Raw genomic sequence first — 6,837 nt, forward strand, 5'->3', positions numbered from 1 at the left:
CTCTCTCACTCATTTCTCTCTGAGCCCTCCGCTTCTCTCGCAAACTCAGAGATAGAGAGAGAGAGGGAGGGAGAACTAGAGAGAGAAACAATGGCGGCAACGATCTCGTTCTCAGCGACGACCACGCCGTCCAAGTCCGGCTTCGTCTCCGGCTTCCGACATCTCAATCGGAGGAATTCAAATTGGAGGCTCTTCTTCGTCAATTCTGTTTGGACTTCGCGAAGACCGAGAAGAAGAAGGAATTTATGCGTGAAGAACGTCGCCAGCGACAAAAAGCAGGAAATCGAAGATCCTATCTCTCAAGAAGGTTGTTTGTTTGTTTGTCTCTTCAAATATAAGTATTCTGTTGAATTTTATAGTAATGGCCGATTCGAAGCGATAATCAATTAGCTGATGAAGAAATGCAGGTACTTTGGCAAACTTTGTGCCGGACTCGTCGTCCATCGCTTCCAGCATAAAGTACCACGCTGAGAAATTTGAGCTCCCAAAGGCGTACTATGCAACCGCGGAAAGCGTTCGCGATATGCTTATTATCAATTGGAATGCTACGTTTGACTACTATCAGAAGATCAATGTCAAGCAGGCGTATTACATTTCAATGGAGTATTTGCAGGTTCATACTCTTTTTTTTTTTTTTTTGTGAGTCTTGGTTTGTATATAGGTTCATAAAGTTAGGATTTGACAAATTTGTACCATGAACTTTTCATGGTTGGTAAATTATCTTCTAGAGTAATAATTTTGGCTAATTACCCTATGGATTTTATGAGTGTAACAGAGTGAGAAATGTTACCAAATATATGACGCTTGTTAAAATTTTATTAAAACGTCCCTGTACGTGTTATATGACTTTGTTTGAAAGAAAAGACTGAAATATCGATTGACACTTGGAGCATGTCATATTATGCATATAAAGGTCTTTCCTTCTAAATATTACCATCATCCATCAATATGGGTACACTCTGCAACATTTTACTCAATTGAGGAATAATTTGTCAAAATTAAAAATTTAGAGAGTAACTTGCCAACTCGGTAAAAAAAAAAAAAAAGGTTAAGGAGAAAAAAGCTAAAAAACCTATAAAGCTATGTATGTATTATTTTTCCACTATCTTGCAGGGTAGAGCATTGCTGAATGCGGTTGGTAATTTGGAGCTCTCAGGAGCTTATGCGGAGGCTTTGAAATAGTTGGGCTACAATCTAGAAGATGTAGCTCGGCAGGTCAATGGTAAGTCTCTAGCCACTATTCCACAAGAATTGAATCAAGAAGAAGAAAGAATGAATCTTTATTGAATTAACCACAAGAATTACAGATTTGGTTCTTTGAACCAGAGACCCTCTTCCTGCTTAGCGGAATGCCAAGACTTTCCCAAATTGACTCAATGATTTCCTGCTCTCCCCTTCCTCGAGTCCCTCTATTTATTCCTGCCCCTAAACAACACTAATCACAATCCCCTGTGCTCCCACCCACAGTAACCATGTAAGTACATACTAATACACACGTAAGCACATACTCCCCCACAAAACAGCCACATAAGCCTATACACTTATGAACCTATACACTAACAATCCTCTAATCACTTACCCAACCCTTCCTCACATAGACTTGTCTAAGTAGAGGCTTATCAGTCAGATAGTTGATAATTCATTTGATTCTCTAAAAGTGTCATATACAATGAATAAAAAAAAAAAAAAAAAAAAAAAAAAAGAAAAGAAAAGAAAAAAAAGTTGTCGTTTTGTCCATTTCTTCCCGTGGCATGTGGCATAGTTGTGTCAAAATTAAGAGCTGAAGTTTCTAAACCATAAATTTAAGTAGATTTGAATTGGCACATTTCGTGATTAACAGGAACTAGACGCTGCGCTTGGGAATGGGGGACTAGGACGGCTTGCTTCTTGCTTTCTGGACTCCTTGGCACCGCTCAATTACCCTGCATGGGGATATGGACTACGATACAAGTATGGCTTGTTTAAACAACTCATTACTAAAGATGGCCAGGAGGAAGTTGCTGAAAATTGGCTTGAGGTATGATCTCATCATTTTTGTGCATTACGTATTATGTAAGCATATTCAAATGCCATAAATTATGTGATATCTTATGTTTATGTATTTATTGATCAAATTATCAGATGGGCAATCCGTGGGAGATTGTAAGGAATGATATCAGCTATCCTTGGTGAAGTCATTTTAGGGCCAGATGGAAATAAACAATGGGTGGGAGGAGAAGATATGATCGCTGTTGCCTATGATGTTCCAATACCCGGATACAAAACAAAAACCACCATAAACCTTCGACTGTGGTCCACAAAAGTTGCATACGAAAATTTTGATTTAGGCGCTTTCAATGCCGGAGATCATCCCAAAGCATATGCAGCTATAAAGACTGCTGAAAAGGTTATTTATCATTCAGAATTTTGCTTCCATGTTGAATTTGTTGTCAATGCATTAGGACAATCAACAAACTTAACTCGTTAGACTACTGTATGTTGTACATAAACTAAATGATGGCAACACCAATGTCTTGTGCTGATTAGATGTGCTACGTATTGTACCCTGGGGACGAATCAGTGGAAGGGAAAATGTTGCGATTAAAGCAGCAATATACACTATGCTCTGCTTCTTTACAAGACATTATTGCACGATTTGAAAAGAGATCAGGAGAGCCTGTGTTGTGGGAGAAGTTTCCCAAAAAGGTGGCAGTGCATATGAATGATACTCACCCAACGCTCTGCATACCACAGCTGATAAGGATATTGATTGATGTGAAGGGTTTGAGCTGGAATGAAGCCTGGAAGATTACGCGAAGGTACTTTCTTTTATGATGTTTTAATATGCTGTGTTCTTATTAAATGTGTGATCAGTCCTTTGCTACTGAAAAATTCATTGTCCTTCGTTATTGGTTTTGCTTGAGTTATTTGTGTGTACTTCTATTAGAGATTAATGATTTGGTCAAAATCATCACTTAAAAGTAAAAAATATTCATGTCAGATCATTAAGAATTAATAAATTTATAGGCGAAAGCGTACTTGAATTCATATTAACTGATTTTTCTCTAGAGTCGTGCAGTTTGTCTTCCAGATCAACAAGTTTTCCTAGAGAACCCTTTAACTTTCTCTCTGTACTCTTTCTGATGATCGGATGTCAAAAGGAATAGAATATAACGTGCGATCTGAGGACCATAACCGCTATATATAGATAACTTTCCTATTATTTTTTGATATTTCTATTTTAGTCCATCATAAAAATAGAAATTACCTTTAAATCTCTACACATTAAAAGCCCACACCCTATTAGATACATTAGAGTCTAAAATACTCAAATCTTAGTAGATCACTTTAAATTGGGCTTAACCTTATATGACAGCCCGTAACACATAATTATTCACATATAAGACCAACGCTGGATTAATGATCCAACAATCTCCCACTTGGACTATATGTGTAACCTTATAATTATGTTTTGTAAAAATAACCGTATGAGCTCAACTTTGCTGTCATTATCGAAATGTATCTGTAACAAATCGCTTACCCGACCCTTCCTCACATAGACTTGTCTACGTAGAGGCTTATCAGTCAGATAGTTGATAATTCATTTGATTCTCTAAAAGTGTCATATACAATGCTACAAAAGGAAAAAAAAAAAAAAAAAAAGAAAAGAAAAGAAAAAAAAGTTGTCGTTTTGTTCATTTCTTCCCGTGGCATGTGGCATAGTTGTGATTTCTAACTGGTCTACCTTAAACCTTAGTGAGATCAAACCATACTAAAATCTGAGTGTGAATAAACCAAAACTTTATTTATGCAGAAAATAACCTCAAAATATCCATAAACTGAAATAACTGAAAATATGTCTATATCATAAAAGCATCTAAAATTACAAACTCTCACTAAAACTGAATATTCTCTAATGACATGACACTTATACGAGCAGTGTGCTCATGAAACACTTTGGGTGGCAATCCCATAGTAAGCGGATCTACAACTATGGAGTTTGTACCGATGTGCTCTATAGACAACTGTCCACTCTGAACTCTTTCCTTGACAACTAGGAACTTGATGTCTATATGCTTCGACTTCGTCGAGCTCCTGTTATTGTTGGAATACAACACTGCTGACTTATTATCACAAAATAACTTGAGTGGCCTTTCAATGCCGTCAACTATGCGCAGCCCTGTGACAAAAATCCGCAGTCATATTCCGTGATTTAACGCCTCATAACATGCTATGAACTCTGCCGCCATGGTAGAAGAGGCTATAAGAGACTGTTTAGCACTCTTATAGGAGACAACACCTCCAGCTAGCAGGTAGATATAGCCCGACGTAGATTTCATACTATCTAGGCATCCAACAAAATCAGAGTCAGTATACCCAACGATCTCAAGCTTATCCGACCTCTGATATGTGAACATGTAGTCTTTTATTCTCCGCAAGTACCGCAATACCCATTTGGCTGCTTTCCATTGGTCTACTCTTGGATTACTTAAATACTTGCCCAACATCCCAGTAACGTATGCAATATCCGGACGCGTACAAACTTGAGCATACAGTAAACTTCATACTGCTGACGCATAAGGAATCTTCTGCATTTTCTTTTCCTCAAAATCATTCTTAGCGCACTGATTGAGACTAAACTTGTATCCCCTAACCACAGGGGTATTACCTGGTTTGTAATCCTGCATACCATATCTCTTGAGAACCTTTTCGATATAGCTATTTTGTGATAATCCAAGAATACCCCGAGAGCGATCTCGGTATATCTGTGTGCCTAATATAAAAGAGGCATCACCAAGATCTTTCATCTCAAAATTCTTAGCTAGAAATCTCTTGGTTTCATACAATAAGTCTATATCGTTGCTGGCAAGCAAAATTTCATCAACATATAAAACCAGAAAAATATACTTGCTCCCACAGAACTTATGATATATACAATCATTGACCAAATTCATCTCAAAACCGAACGAGATGATCACTTGATGAAATTTGAAATACCATTGTCAAGATGCTTGTTTGAGCCTATAGATGGATTTCTTAAGTGTGTAAACCATATTCTTTGGGTCTCCCAACACAAAGCTTTCTGGTTACACCATCTAGATTGTCTCATAATGTTTCCATTGAGAAACGCTGTCTTTACATCCATCTGATGTAACTTAAGATTGAAATGCGCCACCAATGCCATTATAATCCTGAAAGAGTCTTTCGAAGAAACCGGAGAGAAAGTCTCATTATAGTCGATGCCTTCTTTCTGTGCAAAGCCCTTTGCGACAAGACGTGCCTTGTACCTCTCCACATCGCGTTTCGAATCCCTCTTGGTCTTAAATATCCATTTACAACCAATGGGTTTCGCATCTTCTGGCAATAGGATAAGATCTCACACGTCATTGTCCTTCATGGACTTAATCTCCTCATTCATGGCATCAATCTACTTATGAGAGTTAGAGTTTTCCATGGCTTGACGGAAGTTGATTGGATCATCTTCCATCACTCTAATGTCTACCTCATGTTCTTGGAGAAATACAATGTAGTCATCTGGCACCGCACTTCTCCTTTCTCTAGTGGACCTCCTTAATGGCACAGGTTCTTGAGGTGACAGAGTTTGTTCTTCTAGAACAATTTTTTGTATGAGAGGTTATCTGACATTGTCTTGATATGTTGTGCCTTGAACAAGGTCAGGAATGAGACCTGATCAATGCCAATAGCACCTGTGGGAATATCAACATATTCTCTTCGAAGACAAAGTCCCTAACTGTATCTCCCCCCGCAAACTCGACATCCTTAAAGAACCGGACATTTTCCAACTCGAAAATCGACTTAGTTGTGGGATCATAAAACTTATACCCTATGGATCTTTCAGAGTATCCAATAAAATAACAACTCACCATCCTTGAGTCAGGTTTCTTTCCATTAGGCCTAGAAGGCCGTACCTCAGTTGGACATCCCTAAACAAGCAAGTGCTTTAAACTAGACTTCTTGCCCGTCCAAAGTTCATAAGGGGTTTTGGCAGTCGCTTTAGTTAGAACCCTGTTAAGGATATATGCTGCAGTCTTAAGCGCTCTCTCCATAGTGATTCTGGTAAGGTAGAATGATAAATCATACTCCTCACCATATCCTTAAGTGTTATGTTTCGTCTTTCAACAACACCATTCATAGTGGGCGAACCTGGCATAGTGTACTGTGGGACGATACCACATTCCTCTAGGAACTTAGCAAACGGTTTTGGACGTTGTTCACCTGAATCGTCATATCTACCATAGTACTCACCACCATGGTCAGATATGACGCTTTTGATTCATTTACTAAGTTGGTTCTCAACTTCAGCCTTATAATTTTTGAACACATCCAGTGACTGTGACTTTTCATAAATGAGATATATGTAGCAATGTCTAGAAAAATCGTCTATGAACGTTATAAAATATTGTTGACCATTCCAAGCAACTGTAGGGAATGGACCACAAACGTCCGTATGTATAAGTTCTAAGACGTCTAAAGTCCTATTAGCTTCAAATATCCTTTTATTGGTTTGTTTTCCCTTTATACAGTTAACACAAACATCAAAATATGTAAAAAAAAGGGTCTAGAATTTCATCTCACACAAGTCTCTCTATTCTCCGTCTGGAGATATGACATAATCTCTTGTGCCATAACACAGCCGACTTTTCACTGGTTAATTTTCTCTTTATACCTCTGATGCTTAATATTTTTGTATAATAAATTCCGCAAGCGTACGGTGTCAAGTTTTGAGTATAGGGTGAGTGAGTATCGTCTCCACAGGGATTGAGTTTAGAATTGCCGTTAAGTACCGCAATTATCATAACTTAACTTTATCTAGACAACCTAATAAAATGATAATTA

General features: G+C 38.0%; 1 long non-coding RNA gene across 1 annotated transcript; it reads left to right on the top strand.

The window, feature by feature from the left end:
* The first annotated feature begins 539 nt into the window (after positions 1 to 539).
* LOC21390071 lies at positions 540 to 2,268 on the top strand. The gene is made up of 4 exons (XR_002903339.1): positions 540 to 613; positions 1,114 to 1,222; positions 1,841 to 2,017; positions 2,122 to 2,268. It is a non-coding gene; the product is annotated as an uncharacterized LOC21390071 (long non-coding RNA).
* The last annotated feature ends 4,569 nt before the right edge of the window (positions 2,269 to 6,837 follow it).

This window comes from Morus notabilis, unplaced genomic scaffold, assembly GCF_000414095.1.
Source record: "Morus notabilis unplaced genomic scaffold, ASM41409v2 Scaffold2144, whole genome shotgun sequence".
Classification (NCBI taxonomy): Eukaryota; Viridiplantae; Streptophyta; class Magnoliopsida; order Rosales; family Moraceae; genus Morus; species Morus notabilis.